This window comes from Ursus americanus, chromosome 9, assembly GCF_024610735.1.
Source record: "Ursus americanus isolate L20-20 chromosome 9, mUrsAme1.1.p, whole genome shotgun sequence".
NCBI classification, from domain to species: domain Eukaryota; kingdom Metazoa; phylum Chordata; class Mammalia; order Carnivora; family Ursidae; genus Ursus; species Ursus americanus.
The window spans coordinates 17,617,814-17,645,037 of record NC_142135.1 but is presented as its reverse complement, the minus strand read 5'-3'; the positions used below and the strand labels follow the sequence as shown (position 1 = coordinate 17,645,037).

The 27,224-nt window shown below is 39.6% G+C and overlaps 1 long non-coding RNA gene and 1 pseudogene across 1 annotated transcript in view; both read right to left on the bottom strand.

Moving 5' to 3' along the window:
• The window catches only part of LOC148109425 (uncharacterized), a 229,174-nt gene that overhangs the window by 41,249 nt on the left and 160,701 nt on the right, over positions 1 to 27,224 (bottom strand). Inside the window, exon 4 of the long non-coding RNA XR_015725627.1 lies at positions 19,285 to 19,390. This is a non-coding gene — a long non-coding RNA (uncharacterized LOC148109425). The remainder of the gene's footprint in view (positions 1 to 19,284; positions 19,391 to 27,224) is intronic.
• Positions 9,912 to 11,543, bottom strand: LOC123797960 (metalloendopeptidase OMA1, mitochondrial pseudogene; annotated as a pseudogene).

Sequence of the window (27,224 nt, the reverse complement as noted above, 5' to 3'; positions counted from 1 at the left end):
TGGGAAGCTCACAGTAACTTGTTGGTTGTGGATTTAAAAACAACCTCAATTAGGGAAAAAAAACAAAACAACAACAAAGATTTCAATGTTTCTTCTTCCATCCTTAATCATATTAAAAAAAACAACAGAATTTTTAAAGCACCATATACATAATTCATGAGCTCCACTCTCAGTCTTCAAGGATCCCTCCAACTTCATAGTGATCTCACTGATCTCTTTTGTTCTACTTAATAGATGCTCTATAACAGTTTAATAAAGACAATTTGAAGAAGATAGGAATGTTCCCATCATTTTTATTACCTAAAGAAGAACAGTAATCTGCCCTTTATCTTCCACAGAGAAGGTTAGACATCTATCTTCTATCTATCCATCTATTTATCTATAATTATACACATACGTAATATATTTACATATATAATTATATTATATATATATATATGTATAAAATAAAACAAGCTTTAAAATATATCTAACTCCCTCAGAAATTTGCCCCAGATTATAGCAACACTTGGTTATAGTCACTCTCTGTTATCAGAGATTGAATATATCACTTGTGGTTTACATAGGTCAAGAGCTTCCTCCTTCCTTAGTTTAATCTCACAGATTATAATCATTTCACTGATACATACAGCATTTTTCCATAAATATCAGTAGTAGTAAGTACAAATGTATAATGGTAAAAATGTAAAATATCTTAGGAAGACAGTGCATCATATAACAAAATGCATTAAGTATTTTACCTGTGATACAATTATTCAGCAATACCACAGATATTTTATACAAACTGTGTATGAGCAACATACTTCCTTATCCATAAATTGTACGGTGATTGAGTTCTCTACTAGATTTCACATTAATTGCAATTACATATTTAAATAATTTTCCTTCAGAGAAAAAAACGTCCCAGCATGACTCTTCATCCTAAAACACTGCAATTTCAACTCCTGGATTTTTATAAACAATACCTTATAGTTCTATTTTCTATACTCCAGAAAAAAAAAACAACCCTATAATTATTCACAAAACAGTTACAACAATCCTTTAGAGTAATTATTATTAATCTCCATTTTAGAGCTTAGGCATGAAAGAGGTGTGATTCAGACATGTCTTTTTTGCATTTCTGCCTCCTCTCTTTCCCCCATAGCCAGCTACACCATGGCAATAGCTAAGTTACTAAGCTACTCATAAATTAAGGTCCCAGACTTTTCAAAATTGAAAACCACACACATACACACTGCACACAAATTTTATTTTAGTTTCTTGGAGAAAGTGACCCTTGAGGCAGTTTTCAAAGTTTATATTCACGTTAAGGTGGAGTACACATCCATCCACTAAAACTTAGAGCTTGGTATGTTGCCATATATTACTATGAGTATGTGTACATGTTCCAATTTGAATTCTTAATTTTTTATTTTATTTTTTATTTCCCACCTAATAAACAACCCTTCAGTGACTCGGAGACACTGATAATCTGGAACTATATTGACAAGAGCAAGAACAACAGTCAGGAAGTGTGTATTATCCTTTGAAATGAAATAAACAGAAAAGATCCTTTGTCAAAGCTCCTGGGTCTTCACAGGACCCCTTTGTTGCCATAGGACAGGAGATGAATCTTGTGGTTTCAAAGATGTGTGGGAGGTGGGCTCATTGACTCCAGAAGGGGGGGTAGGAATGGTAGAGAAAGAAACTCTTCATCCTCAAGTGGCTGGAATTTTTGTCAATCCAGATTGGGACTAACTCATGAGAAGCTTCAAAGATATGAGCAGGAAGAAATGGGTTTATTTTTTAGTGGGTAACTGTCTTCCAAGCAAAATAATTCCCCAGGAGGATTAGGGGGAATAGTGGTCTGTTCCATAGATGCAGAACTTGGGGAACTTTTATTTTTAAATATTTGTGATTTTTATGATATTTATGAAATGAGTTACCATATTCTTGAATCAATTATATAAGCTTTCTTACCCAGCTTGCAGTGATTGAGCATTGTGGGGGAGGGGCTGCAACTGTGTCTCTCTTAACTCAGCCCAACTTCCCATTACTTATTTTTGAAAATGCCCTATAGACTCTCCAGTCATCAAATATTATTGAAACCCCATGTAAAATAACCAGAACATTTGTATTGAGTTTCCCTATGGATTATGTGGGGGTTTCCAAAATAATGCAAAATATACTTGGCTCGCTTGTTTTACACTTTGTGAACGTAACATTAAAACAAATCAACACAAACTAACCATTTTTTCACAAGATATAAACCTAGTACCCAGCTGGTTTTGTCAATTGGGCCACTAATAAAGAAGAGATATGGAACCAAAAGCCCAAAGAATGTATTTTTGTCAAAAAGAACATGTTCGCGGAGCAAGTGGAGAGATGAGGCTCAGAGAAGCACCCAGGAGACAACAGTGTGATGAGGAAGGCCTTGCCTGGGGTCAGACAGACCGGGGCCTCAGAACTGCTCCACCCTTCACCAGCCATCCCCTAACACATCAGTGGTCCTTTCCGAGCCCCCAGAACCGCTCCGCCCTTCACCAGCCACCCCTAACACATCAGTGGTCCTTTCCGAGCCCCCAGAACCGCTCCACCCTTCACTAGCCATCCCCTAACACATCAGTGGTCCTTTCCGAGCCCCCAGAACTGCTCCACCCTTCACTAGCCACCCCCTAACACATCAGTGGTCCTTTCCGAGCCCCCAGAACTGCTCCACCCTTCACTAGCCACCCCTAACACATCAGTGGTCCTTTCCGAGCCCCCAGAACTGCTCCACCCTTCACTAGCCACCCCTAACACATCAGTGGTCCTTTCCGAGCCCCCAGAACCGCTCCGCCCTTCACTAGCCATCCCCTAATACATCAGTGGTCCTTTCCGAGCCCCCAGAACTGCTCCACCCTTCACTAGCCATCCCCTAACACATCAGTGGTCCTTTCCGAGCCCCACTGCTATTTTTTTCCATGTATAAAATAGTAATAGTGGCAATTTTCATCCATTTATATTCATTTTCATCCATTTATGACATTGTGTTGAGTGCCTCTTATGAGCTACACCCTCTTTTGGTGCCAGGAAAATAGCAACGAAGAATATAAACGAGAGTGTCTGTCCTTGTGAAACTTCCCTTTTAGTGGGGGTGAAAAAAAGATACGCAAAATGATTAAGTAAACGGATAGTGTAGTGAAAGATGGAAAAGAGTAAGACAGGGAATGTCACGTAAAGAGATTTTAGGTAGCGTGGTCACAAAGAGCCTTATTTTTATAGTAACGTTTGAGCAACTGTTCTAAAGACGAGGGAGCGAACATACTTTATCTGGGTGAAGAGATTTGAGGGAAAGAGAATGTGGATCCACTTTTTTGGCCACCATGCTGCTCTTCTCCGAAACACGAACATTTTGCTCTCAAGGGCAACATCCCATTAGGACCAGCATCTCAGTGAGCCTGGATTCAAGGTTATCCTTCCAGGAGGGGATGAAATTGGGGGCTCTCTATGTGACAGACAGTGTGCTGGAGTCAGAAGACAAATTCATGGAATGTCAGCAATATCCATCAGATAACTGTTCTCAGCAGAGAAACAGTTCACAACACTGTTTCAGAAATGGAAAAACTGGATTTGAAATTCTTTGATAGGCAGTTCTCCTCATGGATAAATCAGTCATAAGAACAGGAGAAAGAAGAAGAAAATATGTAGTAATGTTATTCTAAATGAGTGTTTAAAAATTAAACAGAATCACAAACACTGGGCTCTGGTGCCACTTTTTCCAGGTTTTCTTCTTTCTCTCTCTCTCTCTGTATACATATCCAGAATATACACATATATTTCAGAAAAATTCATGCTAAGAAAGGCCACATTCTAGAAAGTCTAGTTTATGACTATAATGTTGAATATTAAGCCAATTATTAAATATGCCTACATGATCTAGTCATATTTCATTTTTTTTACCTCCACTTTTGATATGTAGAGAAAGCTTATGAATTACCCCCTGCCTTACTTATAAGCATCCAATAAGCTAATTTGACTATTTCTCCACTGTTTATTTAATGGGAAATTTCTGTGAGCCATTTTGTAAAACAAATCAGCCTCAAGTCCTCTGAATGCTTAGGTATTTACATATTGGATTTTTCTAGTATGGGGAACACCTGTTTCTCGGGCAGGAAGGACAACTCAGGGCTGCAGGAAATGAAAGCTAGTCATTTTATTACTTTTCTCACTGTCTCCTGCCCAGGCTAATCTTGTGTGGCCTGGAGAGGAGCTGAGTTGAAACAACCATTAAAATGTCTCGCATACATCACCAGGGAAGTGAGTGAGGGTTGGTCCATGGACTGCTCTGTATCGGCATTGTCACAGAGCCACTTGGCCAACATGGAGAGGGCAGACAAGCAGCCCAAATTCACCACGACCTTGGGAACAGAGAGGACGGCTGCTCTACCTCTCCATCACACATGAATCTGCAGTTAACCCTTGTATATAACTGTTGCAAGCTTGTGTTTTATGGAATTCAGAGATGTCATTCTCCCGAATTCCCAGCAAATTCACTATCTTTAGCAGGTGAGCTTTACGGCAGTGGGAATTAAGGCGTTAGCATACTATGTCATTGCCCTGACAAAATCTTCTAAATATAGCTCTAAGATTTAAGACTAGCATTCGTGCATAATTCTTATAACTTAGAACTATAAATAAGTGAAAACTGGAGTAATATCTTAAAGACCAGGCTAATGAATTCGGAATGTGGCTTTCCCATGGTGGCTCATTTAGGACCCAAATCTGGAGTGGATGGATGCTATTATTAAATATACAAATCTATTTATATAAGTAATGCTTATGGACTCTTTAATAACACTAGTATTATAGTTTGCCCCCGTTAAGGTCTTAGAGAGATGTGTACTTATTTTCCCAACTAACTGATACATGTCACAATAAAAAGCTAGAAACCAAGCCTTAATCCTGAATCTATTCATTGCTCTCGCTCAGCTCATCCTAAACACGCCTCCCGAGGAAAACTACAGGTAAGCAGCAACCTCCATTACCATGTTTTCCCTTCATTTCCTATTGGTGCTTATACATGTGCCTTTGATCTTTGTGATGTGTTGTCCATCGAGAGGAATTTGCAAACCATTCATGAAATTTAGTCAAAGCCGTGTTAAAAATGTAACCAGTACCAGGAATAATGATTTCGGAAAATATCTGGGAACCATAAAAAGAGAGAGCACAGAGAAAATGGTAGATGTCCATTTCTCTTAGCTTCTCTATGTATTTAAAAGGAACAAGTATTTTCCTGGAGTGACAACAGAAAAAAAGAGTACTTTCAATTATGTCATTAATCTCATATGATAATTCTACTCATCACTTAACTTTGTTTGTATGCATATGTGCATGTGTTTTCTCTTTTGAAAGCAAGGAGAAAGGAGGAAGCAGTAACACTGCCCAGGAAGGGGCAGAAAAAGTTTAAAGGAGTAGGTGATGCTTGGGTTGGAATCTAAAAGATGATGCCTCTAGTTGGATGAAAATGGGGAAGAAAAAGCAAGGCAGAAGGAATAGAGTTTGCAAAGGCACGGGGGTTCACAATTTTAGGCTTGCTTTGAAAAACCATGTAAGTTGAGCCTTAAAGCATGGCTTTTAGCTTGGCAGTGATGAGAGGAGTAACCTTCCATCTTAATTTGAATTCCACCAAAAGAAGATTCTGAGGCAAGGATAGTAGTGCAAACAGCTGACTTGGTAAGAGATCCCAGGAAACTCATTCACAGGAATATGGCTGTAAATAGGGAAGGGGAAGAAACCACAATAAGGTGAGTTATGCAGTCATTTATCATTGTGGACAATTGGAATTCAATCCTGCGAGGACACTTGGGAAGTGCATATAGAATATACTTCAGAGTTTACCAAGGCCTCAGCAAGCTGGGGCATTAACTAACTAATTACTTTGTCATCACTGGAGAAAAGCACTAGCTCTGGCACGTGTGGCTTGTTTTGTGCATGGGTCAAGTATCTTATAGCCATCAAAGAAGCCCTTGGTCTGAGTCACAGTGGTTTGCAGTGAGTAGCTTTCTGTGCTTAGAAGTAAATTTGAGGTGATATGAGGAGGGCACCAACAGTTCCGGCCCAGCCTTCTCTCCTACTATCTTCATGCTATTCTCGTACTCCTTCTGCTCTCCCCTCTCCGTGCCAGCCTTCTACATTACTTAGGAATGGCTCCATCTGGACTCAATCCTGCACTGTAAACAGAGATGCAGAGATGCTTCCCTCAGCTTCCGGAACACACTGGTCTCTTGGAGGAGAGATGGCAAAATCACAGTCTTATGAACTCTAAACCCCCAGTCCACAAATTATTTTGACTTGATACCTTTCTACCAGATCTTCCCAAAGATCCATTGGTTGTTGAAGTAACAAACTATCTGGTGAATTGGAAGCAAGTAGAATGTCTTCTTCCCTTACAGAAGAGCCCAGAGTCAGTGCACTTCCTTTCAAGGAGGGTTTTGACAATCCCCTTCAAAACCACGCAGGAGCCCAGGTGTGTGGCCTAACCCAAGAGTTAGATATTGTATACTCTTGTTAGGTTAAAAAATGGAAATGAGAATTTACCTTAACTTTCAAATTTTTGAAAATTCTCCTTTCTAGTTAAAGTGGGTTTGGAAGGTCAAGCATTCCTGTCTCCATATTCCTCGAATTGCTCTTGAGTGTCATCCTGCTGAAAAGTTCAAGGAAGCTTCTGGTTTGTGATTAGTTCAAGTTATTGTCATCTCATATGCATCTCAAGTGGATGGTTTATTACTGAAGTAGACAGAGATTTGGAGGTTGGAGTTTGAGTCTCAAGATGATTTCAAATCACTTCATCTTTTTAATGGGTAAGTTATTTATCTGTAATGGGAATAAGGGGAATACCTTCACAGGGTAGTTGAAAACACTAGATAAAGGACTTTCTGTGTGTGCAAAAACATGGGTGGGTAAATCATTTTATTATTTTATTATTTGTCTGTACATTATTTTATCAGTTCTACTTCTTTTTTTTAAAGATTTATTTTTTTTTAAAAAAGATTTATTTACTTATTCCGGGGAGGGGGAAGAGGGGCAGAAGGATAGAGACAAGCAGACTCCACACTGAGTCCAGAGTCCATCATGGGGCTCAGTCCCACAACCCTGAGATCATGACCTGAGCCGAAACCAAGAGTTGGACGCTTAACAGACTGTGCCACCCAGAAGCCCCATTTGTTCTACTTCTAATGCTAGAACTGGCTTTGTTTACCTTAGGTAAGTAATTTAACCTCAGCTGCTAACTCTGCAAAATGGGTTGGTTTACACCAGTGGTTCTCACGGGGGGGGGGGGCAAGTGGATATTTGTCATTGTCTGAAGACAGTTTTGTCTGCCACCACTGGAGGGACTGTGTTACAGGAGCGGAGAAGATAGAGACCAGAGATGCTGCTAACCATCCTACAATGCCTAGGACAATCCCCACAACAAAGAATAATCCACCTTAAACTGTCAGTAGTGCCAAGGTTGAGAAATCTTGATGAGATGATCATTAAAAATGATTAACACTAAGACTCCCCCCTGCAAATTACAAATATTTGTTTAGTACCAATGGCTTCCTGTTATAGTTGAAGAAATCTAAAATCATGTCCATGACCTTCAGAGCTCTGTGTGATCTGGCCCTTCTTGCATGTCTGGCCTCATGTCAAGTTAGGCCAATTTGAGCTCATTCTCGTCTGGCCATGCTGGTCTCCATACTGTTCCTTCAACATGGCAAAGTCCTCAGGGATCTGGATATTCACTTCACTATCCCAGACATCTCCTCCCTACATTTCTGCTCGTCTTTCTCATTTTATTTACATCTCTGTTTAGAATTCACTTTATCTGAGATGTTTCCTAACCTTCTGTTTTGAAAAGCCACCATGCTTCATCTTTATCTCCTTGGACTGCCTCATGCTATGTTTACTTTTTGTTTACAGATTCACCCCCTAGAGCCTGGTACAGAGAAGGTGCTCAACAAACACATGTCAGGTGGATAAACGACTTGGGGGCCTATGCCAGACACTTTTTTTGGTTCATAATATTTGACTACTTTTCCACTTCTAAAAACTGGTTTTAATTTTGTGATTGCAACATGAAAAATGCCAGACACTTTGAATACAGATAAAATTTAAAGGAAAAAAAGGATCTTATATGGCTTACAAAGACTATAGATTTTATTCTTATGGAGAAAAAAACAGCAATTATTTTTGCATAATTGTCATCTTTGCAATGGACAAAGTGATTTTCATTAGGGAGAGAGAAATTTATAGGAAAGGGCTCAAGGTTGCATTTATGTGAGGACTAGTGATGGACAGAGTGACACTTCTCTGTGTGCTTATTTTGTTTGCTTTACTTTGTTTTGGTTTGATCCGGAATGTAAGGGTTTCCTTCTCACTCTGTCACATAGTATGTAAGGTTATCCTGACTCCTAATGAGGGCAGAGCAAGATATTGGTTTCACTTGTGTTCACGTTCTTGCCTTAAGGGAAGGATTTGACAGCATTTCTTAAATTAACAATCTTCTGAATCAGTATGATTCATTTGGTGTTTTATTTGCCTGTTTTATTTACATGAGAACAATAAGAGCTGCTGATTAATACACAAAGAACTTCTTAATGTGTGGTTAATAAAACAGTCCTAAATTATATTAAGACTTCAAGGAAAAAAAAACCTTTATGTGGAGATTTTGTATATCCTCGGGGGTTATAATTTCAACTTTTGTGTGCCAGAAATATCTAATTGCCTTTATTAGCTTGTTATAGATAGCAAGAACCAATAAATATTGTTTACGTCTCTGGGTTTGGTCTGGCCTGCCTATCACTGCAGAAACACCTTTTTTTTTTTTTTTAAATTCTGAGATCCCCTAGCTTGTCTATGCTCCTGGCTTGCCAGAAGGAGACTTTATTTAGCTTCTTGTAAAGCTGAGATCCCTTGAATCGTAGACCAGATAATGGGCCAGTTACCGTGGAAGACTATTTTAAATACAAATTCTCACTTTTTTATTATATTATCCAGAATTTCTAAAATAAACACGTTACTCCTGCACATAGAAAAAATATATATACATAAAGAAAAGGTGTAGGAATGATATTTCCCCCTCTGGGCACATTAAGAGAGAATAGCTACCATCCATTGAAAAGTCATGCAAAAGGAATTTGGCAAACAATAGACATAAGGAAAAACAGGTTCTGGTAAGAACTCCAATTAAATGATAAATATGGTCTCTTGAAGTAGTATGGTTTCAATGAGGTGGTCTGATAATTGATTAAAAGATTTAATCTTAAATGTTTTCTTAAATATCAAGCCAATACCCCAAGGTATCTTTAGCTTTTCCTCCATGCATGTGGCAGGCCTATGGCATACTCCTCATGGTGGCTAACAGCTGAGCTGTTCTATTTTTCACAGCCACTGAGTAACATTCTTGATTTCTGCAAGAATGGATGGCTTTCTGTTTTACTTATTCCCACAGCCTTAGAGTAATCACTTGCACACAGTAGGGATGCAATTAGTGGTTTTTAAAAAATGTGTAATATACATTTATTCAGTGACATTTTCCTTGTTGAAGACATTTTAAAAGAGAATAACCAATGTTTCATGAAAGATAGTAGAAGAATTTAGATAATGTCAATACACGTGATTTGACCCTCAAATATCCATTTTTGTTTTCATTTCAAACATTTTTTTTTAAAGATTTATTTATTTGATAGAGAGAGAGAGCACAAGTAGGCAGAGCGGTAGGCAGAGGGAGAGGGAGAAGCAGGCTCTCCGCTGAGCAGGGAGCCTGACGCAGGGCTCGATCGCAGGACCCTGGGATCATGACCTGAGACAAAGGCAGAGGCTCAACCAACTGAGCCACCCAGGCGCCCCTCAAACATCTTTTTTTTTTTTTTTTTGAGTAACATAAAAACGATAGATTGCTGCATTCCTCATAATTCCTGCATCTCAAAAATTTTAATTCCACTTCCAGTCATTTTCTCAACTATATATGTTAACAGTATTTACTCCTATTTTTCAATGGGAAGGGTATCCATTTTCTGTTTTTTAACGGTGATATTTAGGTCTTCTTTCTCTGATTCTTCGAGAAAATGGTTCACTCTGAGTTCGAACAGTAATCGGGTCTGGTCCAGAAGGTAATGGGCAATTACAGATCTAATTTTGAGAGCCCGAGAAAGGAAATTATTCACGTATCCAGCTTCATTTCTATGAGAAGTGTGTGGATAACCATTCTGGACACTTGGAATGACCGTGGAAGCTCTCTGCAAATCCCATCCACCGCCCAAACACTGAACTGGCTCTTAGACCCACACAGACCTTGGCAGCAAGCTGGAGTCCAATATTGTCGGCTTTGCCTCCAGTGTTCTACTGTATGGTCCATCAAACATACACTCCTGCAACTGAGACTGTCACTACGGTCCCCAAAGTGCCAAGCTATCTCTAGAACAGATGGCCCAAATCACTGTGAGAAAACTCAGACCTAAGAAGTCCAGTGAATCAACAAAGCTAGCCTCTTCTGCCGCGCGCCCAGGTACGGCATGTGCTAGTTCTTGGCCCAGAAGCAAGGCAAGCTGATGAATGTCAGCTACACTATTCAAAAGCCCAGTGAAGATGGACGCTTGTCCATTTGGAATCACAAAGGCAGTGCTCACTTTGGCAGCACAGACCCTAAAACTGGCATCACAGAGGCATTTATCTCTGAAGAATCAACCACTTGAGTAATCCAACACATTTCAGAGACCCCTGGGATAGCTTTACTGTGTTCAGTGAGATGATAATCCACTTGTTTAACAGTCTGCTCTTGGGCGTCGTTCTCAGCATAAAATTCTTCCATTCATGCTTCATATTCCAGTTCTGACAAAAGTCTGACATGTCCTTTTGTCAGTAAGAGTAGCTTGCTCCTTCCTGCGTTGGACTCACTTCTGGGGCGGGGGGCGGGGGGTTAAAATAAAACACTGCAAGTAGCAATCCACAACTACTCAACCCAAAGAATAACTTTCCTTTTTTCCCCCCTTCCTTACCCTCTCATTAAATAGTTCCTTCTCCTTCGGAGGAAGTGCTTACCACCATTCCCTTCTGCCCCTGCATATTTACAATGATTGCAAGTAGTTTCTGCACTGGTTTCAGAATTACCAACAGGAGAGCAACCAGAGCTGTTGAAATGGAAGGTGTAGGAAACTCCACGCAATGGTGATCAAGCAGGCATGACTGAAACTTCTTTTATCAGTAGCTGCTTTGAAAAAGTCATTCCAGGTGCAATTTAGGGTAAGCATCCAAATTTCCTTACTTTTGGTACTCCAGCAGCATCTTGTTCTTCTGTTATTGAAAGTCCTATAAAAATGAAAGTTTCCAGGCAGAAAAGCCAAACTTTTCTTGTAAAATGATTTACTTCCAGGCCCTGACACTTATTTAGTATGTGGTTAATTTGTACTTGATGGCAGTCCAGTGAGGTTACAGCTAATGTGTTACATTTTCTCCAGTTGGTCAGTGAATTATAACAGAAAAAAACAAAACAAAACAAAATGCAACTTAGTAGCAAACTGCAGGTCATAGATGAAGGTCATCTTTGCTTGATTATCCTAGCAGTGGCAAAAGTCAAGATGATTCCTTCCAATTAGTGAATATGTTTGTTTGCTTGCTTTTCAGAGTTAGTGAGTATTACAATTCCCTCTTTTTCTTCCCTGCTATAAACTCAATGAGGGAAAGGACTATGACTTGTTACTATTGTAACACCAACACCAGGGACAATACCTGCAAATAATAGATGCTCTGTAAATATGCTGAAGGAAAGAATGCACAAGCCAGCAAAACTGTTTCTTAAATGCTCATTAGAGCACTGGGGTGCAATCAATTAGCCTTGATCTAGAAATCAAACAGGTTCAAGGCACAATGCCCCCCATTTTCATTATCTAGTCTTTCCTAAAAAAAATTTTTTTTAATATTTCATTTATTCGAGAGAGAGTGAGACAGAGAGAGCACAAACAGGGAGAGGCAGAAGGAGAGAGAGAAGCAGACTCCCCGCTGAGTTGGGAGCCAGACATAGGGCTGGATCCCAGGACCCGGAGATCATGACCTGAGCTGAAGGCAGACTCTGAACCATCTAAGCCACCCAGGCACCCTGATCCTTTCCTAAATCTGGAAAGTTCTAAGCCTCAATCTCCCTAGCTGAAGAATGAACAGAAATCAGTCCGACCAGCCCTTCTAAGACTTATGAGCTTCTCTTAAGATAATGCAGACGAAAACACCATGAGTTCTAAGCTGCTGTTCAAATACACACTCAGAGATGGCATGTCACCCTGACACTGATCAGGGAAATGATTTAGGAAGAGAGTGGGGAGTGGAAGAAGTGGAGAACACTTAATTTGCCAGCATTCTCTTGGCGGGGGGGGGGGGGGGGGTGCGGGGGGAAGGGGAGTATGGTATACAGTTGGAAGAAACATTTGATAAATTACTTGAGGTGCTGAGTGAGAGCCTTTACCACTCCTACACCAAGAGACATGCTCCACTTTCAAAGAATGCTGAAAGAAGCTTTCTTCTAAGAAGTCCTCCACTACTTGCAGACTTTTGAATACAGAGTGGGAGAGAAGTATGGAGCCAGAGGCACATTGCCTGAGGCACGGAGGATGATTCCCCCGCCCCCAACAGCTTTCTCGGAAAATTAACCAGACAAGAATTTATTTCTTTAAGTTAAGACTTTGAGATGACGTCTACCTATCGAAGACAACGAAGTAAAGCCTGCCTGGGCTGTGCGCGTATTGTACATCCCGCCTCATGTATAATCATGTCAGAGTCTCACTGGACGACACTGGAGCTGAAGAAACTCAGGTCTGTGTATCGTGAAGTCAGAATATATTATATTAATGTCGGAGGGACCAAGCTCAATCTTATTGGCCAAAAAGTTAATCTCACATAGCAATGTTGGTACAGACCTGGAGTCCTCCTGGTACCAAATGCTTCACAGGTGATATTTTAAGTATTGATTCAAAATCACTGAACAGATCGGTTATTTGTAGCACATTTTTCCATTCCCTCTCTCCAAATGGATGGACTCCATTCAAACTAGGCAGATGAAAACTGGTAACAGCTTGCTAATGGATGTCAGAATCTTAGCTCATTTTATTCAAGTGCTCTTTCATTTATTCCTTAATTCATCAAACATGTATTAGATGCCTAAATGGTCCAAGCATCTGGAGTTGCATAGAGAATTATAGTAAATACAAACAAACATTGTGTGTATGTGTGATCTGAAATGTTTACTAGTTGTGGTATGAGCGAAGAAACATACCATTAAAATAAAACATTTGGCTCTTGGGCTAATTTCCAAGATGTTTGAAAAAAAAAAATGTCCATTTTGTGTGTTCCCTCTTCATGACTGGGTTGAATCAGGAATACAAGGCCACCAGAGATTTGACTACAGTATTCCATTTCTCTTCTACAAGTTAAATAGAATACTGACATTCAAATTATACCTACTCTCACCTTGATGCTTTTGCTGAAAACTTCAAAACAGTTTGAAATAAACTCACCCATTCAGTAGTTAATTCAGCAAACATTTATAGTACCTATCATGGGCCAGGCATGGTGAACAAGTACTGGGGAGTAAAGACACAAATAAAGAGCTCAAAATAACTCATTATTTGAAAATAAGCAGCAGTTGAATAAATAGCTTACAGTTCAGTGCGATAGTATGACTGTATCATTTCATACAACATACAGAGGAAGTACAGAGGCACTTGGAGGAGAGTAAGGTTGACTGGACCTGGGTGTTCAGAGGTTTCCTGGAGAATGTTAAGTTTAAGTTACATTTGGAAGGAAGAATAGGGGGTGAAGGTGGGGATGGGCATGTCAGAAGGAAGGATCAATGTTCACCAAGAACAGACGCCTGCAACAAAATGTGTGTCCTGGAAAATATAACCAGCTCATGACGTTGGAGCAAAATACACTAAACAGTACTTATGATAAAGTGGTTTTTTAGATATTGCTAACTCAAGTATGACAAGCCTTCTGATTCATTAGTTGAAATTTGCATGGAGACTTCCACATTCTCTGGCTTGCCTTCAGACTCCAGTACCTTTGTGATCATATAGTTATGATATGGTTAAAACCAACAATGTCCTTGTAAAAATGGCCAACTGACTGTAGAATTGACTACATGATGGCAAAGATAAAATTGGGAGACCACTTTGAAATACCTAGTCTACGGCCACAGAAAGATTTGTCTAAGATCTTTATCCCTCTTTGCCATCTCCTCCCTAGCCACTTTTATTTTCTAACAGGTTTTTCATCCCTCCCCTCCCCCTCTGCTTCCCCTCCCCCTCCTTCCACTCCATCTCCTTCTCTTCCCCTTCCTCTTTCCCCTCCTCATCCTCCTTCTCCTCTCCTCCTCCTCCTCCCCTCCTCCTCTTCCCCCTCCTCCTCCTCCCCCTCCTCCTCATCCTCCTCCCCTGGCCTTCTTCCTCTTCTTCTTCTCCTCCTCCTTCTTCTTCCTCTTCCCCTTCTTCTTCCTCTTCCTCTTCCCCTTCTTTCTTCTTCCTTCTTTCTCCTTCTCCTCTTTCTCCTTCTTCTTCTTCTCCCCCACCTTCCTCTATGACCCTCTATGTCTATGACTACATACCAAATCTGGACTTTCATCTGTAAAGTGGTCTTAAATCTATGTTTCCAGAATTCTTTAGAACTTTCGGTGAAGAATCCTTGGGGATGACTGAGTCAGTGGCACTGCAGGCTTACTTTCTTCACAGATCTCTGACAGACTCATAGAGATCTGTTATTTAAATTGGGGCTTTGGGCAAGATTTTATTTGAAAACACAGTTCTTATGCCTCTTTAGGTTTTAAAATTACTCCCCTTGTTTAATTCTCATCTTTTGAGGATAAACTGAAGTGAACAGAGGACCAGTGACAATCTCAACACCATATAGCTACCTAGACAGAACTACATTCAAACATGGGTCTTTTATTCTCAGATGCTCACCCCATCAGGCTATTCTAGGCAAGGAGTCTCCTCTACCACCTTGCCCACTATAGCGGAAGAAATCCCTGCCTGGAAACTGTCATGACCAAGAGGGTCACCATGTGCTCCACATTTCCCCTCAAGTGTAGACTTGATTGCCTCCTAACCTCCTTTTAGCTTTAATCAGGACCCCTCTGTCCATAACTTTCCATATTTAATTCAATTTGAAGACATTTACTACATTTATTATGCCCAGCCTTGGATACACTAGGTTAAAAGTACCTGTGTAGTCTCTGAAATGGAGATTCTCATCAACTTCTCTGGGGATCGGGGACACAGACCTGCATACGCCCGACTCCTTCAGTGAAACCAGTCTACATTAGACGCATGTTGTTATGGATTGAATTGTGTCCCTAAAAAGATATTGAAGTCCCAACTCCCTGTACCGCAGAAAGTGACTTTGTTTGGAAATGAGGTGGTTGTTGATGTGACTTGTTAAGTTAACATGAGGTCCAACTGGAGTAGGGTGGGGCCCTAGTCCCACAGGATGCGCCCTTCTAAGAAGATGGCCATGTGAAGACACTGAGACACAGGGAGAGAGAGCACCATGTGAAGCTGGAGGAGAGACTGCAGTGACGCATTCACGGCCCAAAGAACACCAAGGATTGCCAGCCACCATTAGAACCTAGGAAAAATGTATGGAACAGAGTCTCCCTTAGAACCCTAAGAAAGAACTAAACCTGATTTTAGCTGTCTGATTTTGGACTTGTAGCTTCCAGAACTATGAGAGGATAGACTATTGTTTAAAGCCGCCCGTTAGTGGAGCTCTGCTATAGCAGCCCCAGCACACTGACACAGACGCACAACGCTCACAGGTGAACAGGCCATTTTCAACTCCGCCGTGGGTCTGGCACACCACTGGGAGTAGGTGACATTTCATTTGGGTGCTCAGGGGTAAGTTGGGGTTGTCCAGAGGGAAAGGGGAGGATGGGCATCCCCAGCGGAGAAGAAAGCAGAAGCAAAGGACAGGATTTGGAAAGATCTTTTGACGTTTGAGCAACGCTGAGTAGCCCTGTGCAGCCAGCATGGAACACGAGGTGCTCTGGGTAAAGACTGTTGCAATGCCCTTTTGCAACGAGAGAGTTTACTTAAATTAAAACACACGCACACACACACACACACACACACACACACACACACACACACTTCAAGTTTTGAAATCACTGTTTTTGCCTGTGTGTGTGTGTATGCGTGTGTTTAAATATGTATCTATCCCCAGATGGTTTTTCTTTCTTTCTTTTAATTTCTTTTTAATTATGGCAGCTATTCTCCAAACATGTTTTTGTTTATCTCAAACTAAGTATACAGTTTCAGCATATGGAGCATATTTTGTTTTACTTCAGTTTATCTTAAGAAATCAGCTTTCCTAACTCTTTTTGGCAGTGGACCCAAACAATTTCTTAGTTTTTATTTCCCTCTTTCTCTTTTTCCTTCTTTTCTTTCAGTTATGATTGGTCTCTCTCCCCACCCCTTTTTCCCTCTTCTTCCTCCCTCCCTCCCTCCCTTCCTTCCTTCCTTCCTTCCTTCTTCAACTTCCTCCCTCCCTTCTCTTCTTTTTCCTTCTGGAATGTTATAAAAGATTTCCCATGTTGATGAACTGGCTCATTTAGTGGCAGGAACCAATCGTTCCTTGGCTTGTGCACATTTAGTCAGCCTAGAAAATACACAAACTGGAAATAATGTGAATAAACAAGTCAGGAGTAATATTTGCTCTTTCATTTACAATACCATGAACCTGGTATTTAAGTCTGTTCATAATCTGGGCCCAAACTTTTTTTTACCAGCCTTGTTTTGCATGATGCTTTTCCAAACCTCAGTGTATTTGGCTCCCTTATTCTTTCTTTCGTTAGAAAGCTCATTTTCATCTTCTCAGCCTCCTGCTCTCCACTTACCCTTCATGATCCAGTGCAGATGTCCCTCCCTTTCACACATTTTATGATGCTCCCTGGCGGAATTAATCATATGCTCCCCTGGATTCTCCTAGAGCTTTGTACATCCCTCTATCCTTGCTTTATTGTGATTGGTATTTATTTTCATATCTGTCTCCTCCACCACTCTGAGGTCAAAAATGGTTTCTCATTGTACTAAAATCTTCAGTCCAACAGAGCAGTGGCACAGAGCGAGCACCCCATAAATTCTCACCAGAGACGCGCTGGAGTGCAAAGAGATTGCAATCCTCCTACAAGGAGTAGAAAGCTTTTCTTTAATATCCTTGCAACTCCTCAAATCATTTGCACGCTTCCCAATTTGAAGAGTGCTAGAAATGTCAGATGCTGGGCACCTGAGGCAGAAAGCCACCTGGAATGCTGAGTATAAGACTAGAGGGACACTTATCGTTTCTTGGTATGTATATCCATCTGGCAGAAACTGGGCATCAAGCAGACTTTAAATGTAGCATAGAAGCACAGTGATACATTCCTGAATATTTCTGCAGTGACATTAGGCAGAAGTGTTTACCATTTAAGCCAACTCTAAACACTGGAATCAGCTGCACTATTGCTGAGATGGCTTCTGAGGGTAAGTGTGTTGGAAATGACGCACGAGGTCTGCCAGAAGCACAAACGGAGTAGTGGCACGTGTGATGAATACTTAGCATGTCTGTACTCCCCTAAAACAAAGCCAGTGTCTTTCGTCTTAAGACCGCCAACACATGACTTGACACATTGAATAGGACCTGCATAAGGCTGTTGCATGAATGAATGAATGAATGAAGATTGTCTAGCCTGATAAATGACAAAAATGCAAAATTGTCAGCTTCATGGGTACAGCTCTGTCATTCGTGCACCCCTCTATTTTTATTAAGCCTTTTCAATGACCTTGTGATATCAGAAACTTTAAAAATTATATTGCATGACCCCTAATTCCAGCAACTTAATTCCAGTTTCGATGACCTTGTATTTGTCCTGTAAGTGCCACTCAAAGAACATCTGTGCACCGAGTAGGGTTAGTGGCCCACGAACTGTTACTTACAATGACTGTGGTCCCCTCTCTACTGTGGTCCTCTCTCTTATCTCACCAGTTTTTTTTGTTTGTTTGTTTGTTTTTTAAGAGAGAGAGAGAGACTACATGTGGTGAAGAGGGGGAGAGGGAGAGACAGAATCTTAAGCAGGCTTCTCCTGTAGCACAGAGACCAATTGGGGACTCAGTCCTGTGACGCTGAGATCATGATCTGAGCCGAAATCAGGAGTCCAGCACTTAACCAACTGAGCCACCACGCGCCCCTGACTGCCTCTTTCTAACAAGGGGCTTGGAAGTAGTGGTAATATAAGGTGGTAGGGAGAAAAATGCAGAGAGGATCAAATGGATGAGGTGGGTTGGGAACCCAGGGAGGGAGGCGGAACGCAGGTAGGCATGGGTGCCGATGGGGCTGGTGGAGGAGGAGCAGGGGGGAGTAGTGCAGTACAGCGACCCAGCGACACCAGGGGTCAACCTCACCACACCACACCCCTGGACTTAACTGTGTTCCTCCCTGATGTCCTCACCTTCACTCTTTATGGGTGGATGGAACAGCTTCTTGTCCTGTTGTACGAAGAGACGTCTACATCACAGGGTCACAGCACGGGACCCTAGATTAGGGTATGTTTGTGCCCCATCAGGACAATGGGACTTTGTGACTGGGGAAAAGTCCTACTGGGTTGTGTTCATCCTTATTAGAAAGGTGGTGTGTGAAGGAACCGAGATGGCAGACAAGAATTATGGAATGTCCATTGTTACAGACACGTGTCTGCACTATTGTCTTTATACTGCCCTCACGGTGGGATATTATTTTTCAACTGAGGAAACTCAATCTCAGGCCCCAAACCAGAGACTGAAAGAGCACATGGTTTACCAGTGGCCAAATTCTAGAACCTAGTTCTGTGGCTTCTGCTCCAGTCTATGTTTGTTTTTGCTTCCCCCACCCTCCTCTTCAGAAGCCAGGTTGTCTCTGCTAGGAAGTGGTTGGGTTTTGTTGTTGTTTTTTTTTTATTACAAAAGCATAACCTCACTTACTTCATTATTATCATTTTAGGACCTTGTTTCATTTTCATTTAAACTTACAGTTAAACAATCGAAATAAGGAATTTATGTTTCTACTTGGAAGGGAATTTTCTAGATGAACAGCTCCCAGATCTGGGTCCTGAGGTTCTGAGTGTTCCATAAACCATCTGCCTGGTGACTACTGAACTGCAGCGGCAGAGCGGGGGTGATAGCCCCTTGCTGACACATGTCTCCTGGCCCAGGGCTGCCTTTCTTTGAGAGTCCAGTTAATCAAGAGATAACAATCTTTCCAAGCAACATTAAACATTTCAAACAGTACCTGACAGGAGACTCCCAGACCAGCTGTGCCATCAAGTCAGGCGTTGTAAGAGCTTTTCCACACCCACGTGGAACATGTATTTGGTAGGCAACTGTTCCCAGGTGTCCTGAGTTAAAGAAAATAGTTTTGATCAGGAAGGAGCTAGGTCCCCAGCCCCAACCCCATCCCCTGCTGTGGTCCAGTCCTCCTTAGGAAGTAAACCCGGAGGGAAGGTAGGCAGGACCCCCACACGGGAATTGGTTATATTTTGCCACAGGACCATCCAGCTACCAACCTATCAGTCACCAGCTGACAGGTTTCCCTCCCCTTCTTCCTTTGCTTTGCAGGGAGGAAAATCCTCCTCTATTCTCTGTCCTGGGAGACGGCCTGGGTTTCTCTAGCTCTTCCCCTCTTCAGGCAAGAAGCACACAATTCAGATTAATCAAACTCTGAATGCATACTGTCTGTCAGAGGGTGGCTTCTTCAGAAAGAGCCAGGGGCTGCCTCTTTACTGCACTGAAGCACAGTTTCACCCCAGGAGTTAAGCTAACTTCTGTCAGGAATTGTCTCCAGCTCTCTCAGTGATGAAACAGAAGCTTCTCTGTAAACCTCAATTTCATGCCATGAAAAGATTGCACTCTACGCTAAGACTTTAAGGATGGTTTTGGGGGAAATGTTATAGACTTTTAAAACAGGAAACCAGCAAAACTCCCACAAATCTTCACATTAACATAGTGATTTCTAATTTACAAAGCACTTTCCGCTGGCTGGCCTTGTCTGTCTTTGACTTTAAACCACAGAACCACCGCACTGGTTAGGAGTCTGTCACGGAAATCTACCCCCTACGCTCCATCCAGCTCCACTGACAACACTCGGGCCCTTGAAAAAGCCTTGATCCTCTGTTCCCACTGTTTTCTCTGTCAAGATTTCCCAAGGGAGTCCTGCCCATTGTCTCCCTGCCCCTTAATTAACTTCCCTCGGTTGTGAGCTCAAAGCAAAATTTTCAGGGAAGTCTTCCCTGACCATCTCTACTCTTTTGTCATCCCAACATTCCCTTGTGATCCTATCAGGCTATGTGTCATTTCCAGGTTTAGCTTACTATTTTATCCACAGCACATGTTTAGTACAGAACAGCCTGGTAAGTAGTGGAGAAGGAAGTGAATGGACCACCACGCATATGCCTTTCAGCTGAGGAATTGGAGTCTAAACGCAACATACCTAAAGTCCTGTTACTAATAAGAGTTTGGGGAGTCAGACTTGGAATTCCAAATTTCAAATTTCAGCATTGCCATGTACTCACTTGAGCGATTTTTCTTTGAGTCTCTCTTTCTCTTTTCTTGTATTTGTTATATTCGGATAGTAGAAACTGAGAGAGTAGTTGTTAAGTTCTACGAGAGATGAAGTATATAAATAGTGCTTCTGTACTCAATATACGCTGAATAAAGTCATTCATGTCTTTTAAGTCTGTTAGCTGGACAACTGATTCTAGTCTATGAAATTATTTCTATCTTGTTCAAAGACATTGGTATCTCTTCCTATACATGGAAAATCTGAAGCAAAAGAAAAGTCAGCACTAAATGCAATTATTTTTCTCCTTTCTCCTTTAGCTCACGATGTAGTGACAGAAGAGATTGTGAGTGAAACCTTTCAAGGCAACAGAAACAAGCAAACCTAATATTTATTTAGTTTACCATCTTCCTAAATGCCTGGTATAATGTTTGCTGCCTTCTCATTTATTCCAATGAACAAGGACTGTTTAAAAGACAGGCCCAAGATGGAGATGCAAATGTCCCAGAGAAAATGAAATGAAAGATTTCTCGTGCTAAAAGCAGGCCGAGCTCACAGTGCTTGTACTGGTGGATCTGCTAAGGGATGGAGCTATGGAAACAGCTAAAATGGTAGTTAAAGAAGTTGTCTGAGAAGGAAGGAAGGAAGGAAGGAAGGAAGGAAGGAAGGAAGGAAGGAAGGAAGGAAGGAAGGAAAGGAAAGGAAGGAAAAAACAAAAGAAAAAGGAAAAGGAAAAAGAAAAAAAAGAAAAGAAATAGAAGAGAGAATAAGCATCAAATATCAAGAGATACTTCACTCCGGTTTCTTGACACTTAATCTTGTGTTTGAGCCACCAGGTCACCTGGGATGCTCTATAATATTATTATGTCCAATGTATAATTTATAACTTCTGCATCGTATTCCTAAGCTATTAAAGGCAGAACACAGACCAAGGGTATTTACAGAAATTATAGTACTTCCATAACAAGGGAATATAAAAGTACTATTCTTCAAGGATTCTATTTCAGGCTAAAGATGAGAGAAGGATATTGGAAAACCCACACATACATGACTTAATATAAATTATTTAATTCATTTAACTTCAAAACTGCTTTAAAATAGCTACATCAGAGGCAGTAATTACACATACTTAAATCTAGCTAGAGAGAGCTGATTGAGAACATTGACATGGATAGCAAGATGTTCGTGAATGAGAACAGGCAAGGGAATTGCAGTAAAAAAGACCTGGGTTCCAATTCTACCTATGCCTCTCATTGTATGATGTCTGTGACATTAACGTTAGGAAATGAAATGTGGGGACAGTAATGCCTACATCATAGGATGGATAAGATTAAATAAGATTGAAAATAATATGAGTAACATCCATATACTAACACCAGTAATACAGTCTATTTCATAAATTCCGTTTTCCCCCCTAAAGGCATTTGTTCTTTCTGACTTTGATTTTCTTTGTATTTTCTTATTTTTTGAACAGGAGAGAAAGGATAAAGCATCTTTGAATATCAAATGGTGTACTGTTGCCATGCTACTAGAAATCAGAAAGTAAATGTGTTTTGTTTACTGGGATGGTGCTACTCTCATCCACTATCCACCTGACTCCTTCCTCCTCCTCTACCTTTGCCTCAGCTACTTTAAGGAAAGCAAAATGATTGGGAGTGAGGCCAAGATCTCCCTTATTCTAAAGGGGACCGAAGGTCATACACACATGTTCAAGCACGCTGGTGATCTTCAGGAGGAAAAGGCTTAAGCCTTTTTTACTCTGCATATATGGACACCCAAGTCACTTTCTTTTTCTTGACCTACTGTACTGGCTGAAACCTCTATCAAATATTAAATAGAAGTGATAGGACTGAGTATCCTTATCTCATTCCTGAGGTTCAGGGGAAAGTATTTGGGTTTTTCACCATTAAAATATGGTATGAATTGCATGATTTTCATAAATGGCCTTTAGTAGACTAAGGAATGTGTCTCCTATTTCTAGGTTGATGAGACTTTCTTTTTGGGAATAGATGTTGGATTTTGACAAATTTTTTTCCACATTTTTGAGATGATGATTTTTTTTTTGTCTGTTAATATGGCTAATTCAATTGATGAAGTTTAAATATTAAGATAGTAAGCCACTCTTGCATTATTAAAGTAAAATTATTTTGATCATGATCTATTATTCTTTTTTTATATGATTTGATTTGAGCTAGGCAAAATTGTATTAAAAATTTTTGGATTTAAGGGCACCTGGATGGCTCAGTGGATTAAGCCTCCAACTCTTGGTTTCAGCTCCAGTCATGATCTCAGGGTTGTGAGATAGAGCCCTAAGTGGGACTCTGGGGTCAGCATGGAGTCTGCTTGTCCTCCTCCCTCCCCCACTGCCCCTCCCCCACTCACATCACTCATACCAACCTCTCTAAAATAAATAAATCTTAAAAAGAATCTTTTTTGCATTTATATTCATGGAAGATATATCTGTAGTTTATTTTTCCTCTAATTTCTTTGTCTGGTTTTGGTATCAGAGGAATGCTGACCTCATAGAATGATTTCTTCAAGTTCATGGAAGAATTTTTGCAAAATTGTGTTAGTTCTTTCTTAAATACTGGGTGAAATTCACTATCAAAACAGCTTGATCTGAAGGTTTCTTTGTGGGAAGTTTTCTCACTACAACTCAATTTCTTTAATAAATATATTGCTATACATGTTATCTGCATCTTCTTTTATGAATGTTGATATTTATTGTCTTTCAAATAATTTTTCCATTTCATCTAAGTATGTGAATTTATTGGCATAAAGTTGTACATAATAGTCCATCAATATTTTTTATATACATAACATCTGTATTGATGTCCCATCTGTCATTGCAATATTGGTAACATAGGTCTGCTCCATTACACGTGATCTGTCTAACTAGAGATTTATCAAATTAATTGATATCATTAAAGAACCCATTTTTACTTTTTGATTGGTTTTGGATTTTTTCCTATCATTTGCTCTTGTTTTTCTGTTTTCTATTTCACTTATTTCCACCGTAGTCTTTATTATTTCCTTTACTGCTGACTTTAGATTTTATTTGCTCTTCATTCTAATCTCTTAAAATGGAAGTCAAGTCATTGATTTGAGAAGATTTTTTCTTAATAATAGATACTTAAGGCTACAAATTTATCTCCAATTCTCATTTAGCAGCATCCTGCACAGTTTGACATTTGGTGTTTTCATTTCATGGAGTCAAAGTACTGAATTTTAAAAATTTCTTTTTTTGATCTTTTTTTTTTTTTTTGGTCTATAACTTATTATTTGGGAGTGTATTATTTAATTTCCCATGTTTGGGGATTTTTCAGATATCTTTGTTATTTCTAATTTGGTTTTATTGTGATGAAATAACATATTTTTAAATTACTTTACATTTTGGGGGGGAGGGGCCCAGAATATAGTCTATCTTGGCAAATGTTCTGTGTGTACATCAAAAGAAATATTATCCTACTGTTGTTGGGTAGAGTGGTTTGTACGTGCCAATTAAGTTGGTTGATAGTATTGTTCCAGTCTTTTCTATCCTACTGATTTTCTGTGTACCTTTTCTATCAATTAACGAGGAAGTAATCTTGAAATCTCTGACTCTGATAGTGGATTTGTCTATGTCTTCTTGAAGTTCTACTACTTTTTCCTTCAATATTTGGAATTTCTGTTGTTTGAGGCATAAACATTCAGGATTGTTATGAACGGTTCCATTTATCATTATGAAATGGCCCCCTCCTTCTCCATAGTAGGATTGTTCTGAAATCTTTTTTGTTTGAAATTAACTAAGCTGCTCTGCTTCCTTTGATTAGTGTTAACATATTGTTTTCCATCTTTTTATTTTAATCTGTTTTTTGTCTTTATATGTAAAATTATTTTATTATTGAGTATACAATTGACTCTTGCATTTAATGCAAATGTTGCTTTATCTTCTCCTTTGCATTGTTTCCAGTGACAACCTGCTGTCCTCCTTTTGTTTTTTTGTATATAATGTATCTTTTTTTTTTCTGTAGCTATCTTAGACTTCTTTTTATCACTGATTTTAAGCAATTTGATTGTAATGGGCCATGTTATCATTTTCTTCATGTTTGTGGCATTTGTGTTCATTGAATTTCTTAGATATACACACTTATTATTTTCAACAAAATTGGAATATTTTCAGCCATTATTTCTTCAAAAATTATTTCTCTCTCCTATCGTCTCTCATTTGAGGACTCCAATTACTCATATATTAGGCCTCTTAAAGTTCCATAGCTCATTGATCCTAGCACTTTTTTTCAGACATTTCTTCTCTATTAGCTTCATTTTATATAGTTTTTACTGTTGTGCCTTCAAAGTCACTAATCTCTTCTTCTGCAGTGTCTACTATGCCGTTAATCCCATTCAGTGGATTCTTCATTTCAGACATTGCAGTTTTAATCTATAAAAGCTCAATTTGGATATTTTTAAAATATCTTTTTATGTCTCTCTATTTTAAATATCTCTTCTGGATTCTTGAACATACAGAACACTGTAATAATGTCTGATTTAATGTCCTTGTCCACCAATTTTACTCTGTGTTCATTTTGTATCAGTTTCAACTGATTGACTTTTTTTCCCCAGTACTGATTGTATTCTTCTACTGCCATTATAAACTTTAATTTTAATGTTTTATTGGATGCCACAATTGTGAAGGTTTTTGAGGGGTATTAGATTTTTGCCTTTCCAAAAATATTCTGGAGCTTTGTACTGAGAATGTGGTTAGGTTGTATGAAAATAATTTGTTTCTTTGAGTCTTCCTTTTAAGGCTTGTTTGGCCAGAATAGGCAGTCTTTAATACAGGGTTAATTTTCCCCACTATGGAAGCATAATTATTCTGAGTATACTACTCAATACCCTGTTCATTATGAGACTTTCTGCTCTGACTGGTTGGAAAAGGTGTTTAATTATTAATGGTACTATGTAACCTGTGGGTATTATTTCTCCTAATTCTTTTACTACTTTTTTCCCTCAGCTTTGGGTACTTTTCTCATGTGCATATGCTGATCAGTATCCAGTGGGTACTCAAAGGAGACTCTTTACCAATCTCTAAGATTTTCTATTAAGCTTTGTCCTCTCTAATATTATGCTCTGTGGACTCTTGCTGTCTTGTGCTTTCCAGGACTTCATGCTTCCTTTCCTCAACTCAGCAAGTCTCTGCCTGGGCTCCCTCTTCCTGCACTACAGGCTGGAAACTCTCCAGGCAATAATCTGAGCCAATCATAAGATTCGTCACATTTGTTTCCCATGTTTTGGTTGTCATTGGGTTTTAATATGTGATGTCCAATATACTGAGAACTGTAGTTTCACATATTTAGACCAGTTTTCTATTTTTTTTCCTGGTGTTAAGGTAAATTATGTCCCTTTTATTCCATTTCTCAAGAAGAAGAAGTCATAAATCAGATCTACCTTTTGGTTCCAGGTCTATATTTTACTTACTTTGAAAAGTCAGTAACCACAACAGATACTTTATTGGTCCACATGGAGATTAAATATCCACTTTACTTTCAAAACCTTTTTTTCCCCCAAAAAATCAGATGTAGCATTTGTGTGAATGACTGGAAACAACTGGTAGGCAGGCAAATAATAACTGTACTCCGTTAATGATTCAATATATTTATTCTTTCTTCCCTTCTTCAGAAAAAGTTCAACCACCTAGGAAAAATCATTTGAAAACTGAAAAAAAATGTACTATGCAAATTATTGAATTTGAAATTAGATTTTAACTCTATACTCATTTTGGTTTTTTGTCTTTATTTTCCCGGAGGGAAATCAGGGCAGCCTACAGTGACAAGCAAGGACAATAGCAAACTCTTTTTGCTGACTGCGTGTTGAGTTTTATTTCCTATACTTACTGCCCTTTATGTGAGAATCTGTAATTATCAAATGTAAAAAGTGATTATAAAAATCAAACTGAGCGCCTGGCTCTCTCAGCTGGAAGAGCATGAGACTCTTGATCTCAGGGTTATGAGTTTGAGCCCCAAATTCGGTGTAGAGATTACTTAAATAAATAAATATTTTTTAGAAAACCAAACTGAAAGATTTGGAAATTTTGCGAACAAATAGAGTGTGGTACTTCACTGCTTAAATCACCCTAATACCTTCTATTGAACTTTGAATTCAAATTTCACATGACTCATGTAATGCAGTCTTATTAATTATCTTAAAATTTGAAGTCTGCATGACCTACAGATCTTTCATGATCTTATCTTTTTTGCCCCTTGGCATTTGGGCCTTCTGTTTCTTGTACCTACAAAGTTATCTCCTACAGCAAAGCCTTCATACACATTATTTCTTCTGCTGGAATTTTGTTTTCCATGATTATTTTATGGCTGGCTTCTTTTCAACATTCAAGTTTCAACTCAAATACTACTTCCCTAAGAAGTCTTTCTTGTCTATGCTAGTTAATGTTGTGGGCTTATTCACTGTGATAGTGGCCAGAATTTAAAGATGACCCACAATTACCTATAACTTTGTATAATCTACTGTCTTTGAGAATGCGTGAGTCCTGTGAATATGTTGGAATATCACTGTCATCATTACGCGATGTTATTTGGCACAAGGAAGTATATAGATGTAATTGTGCCCTAATAAGTTGACTATAAATTAATCTAAAGGGCAATTACCCTGAGTGGCCCTGAGCTAATCAGGTAAGC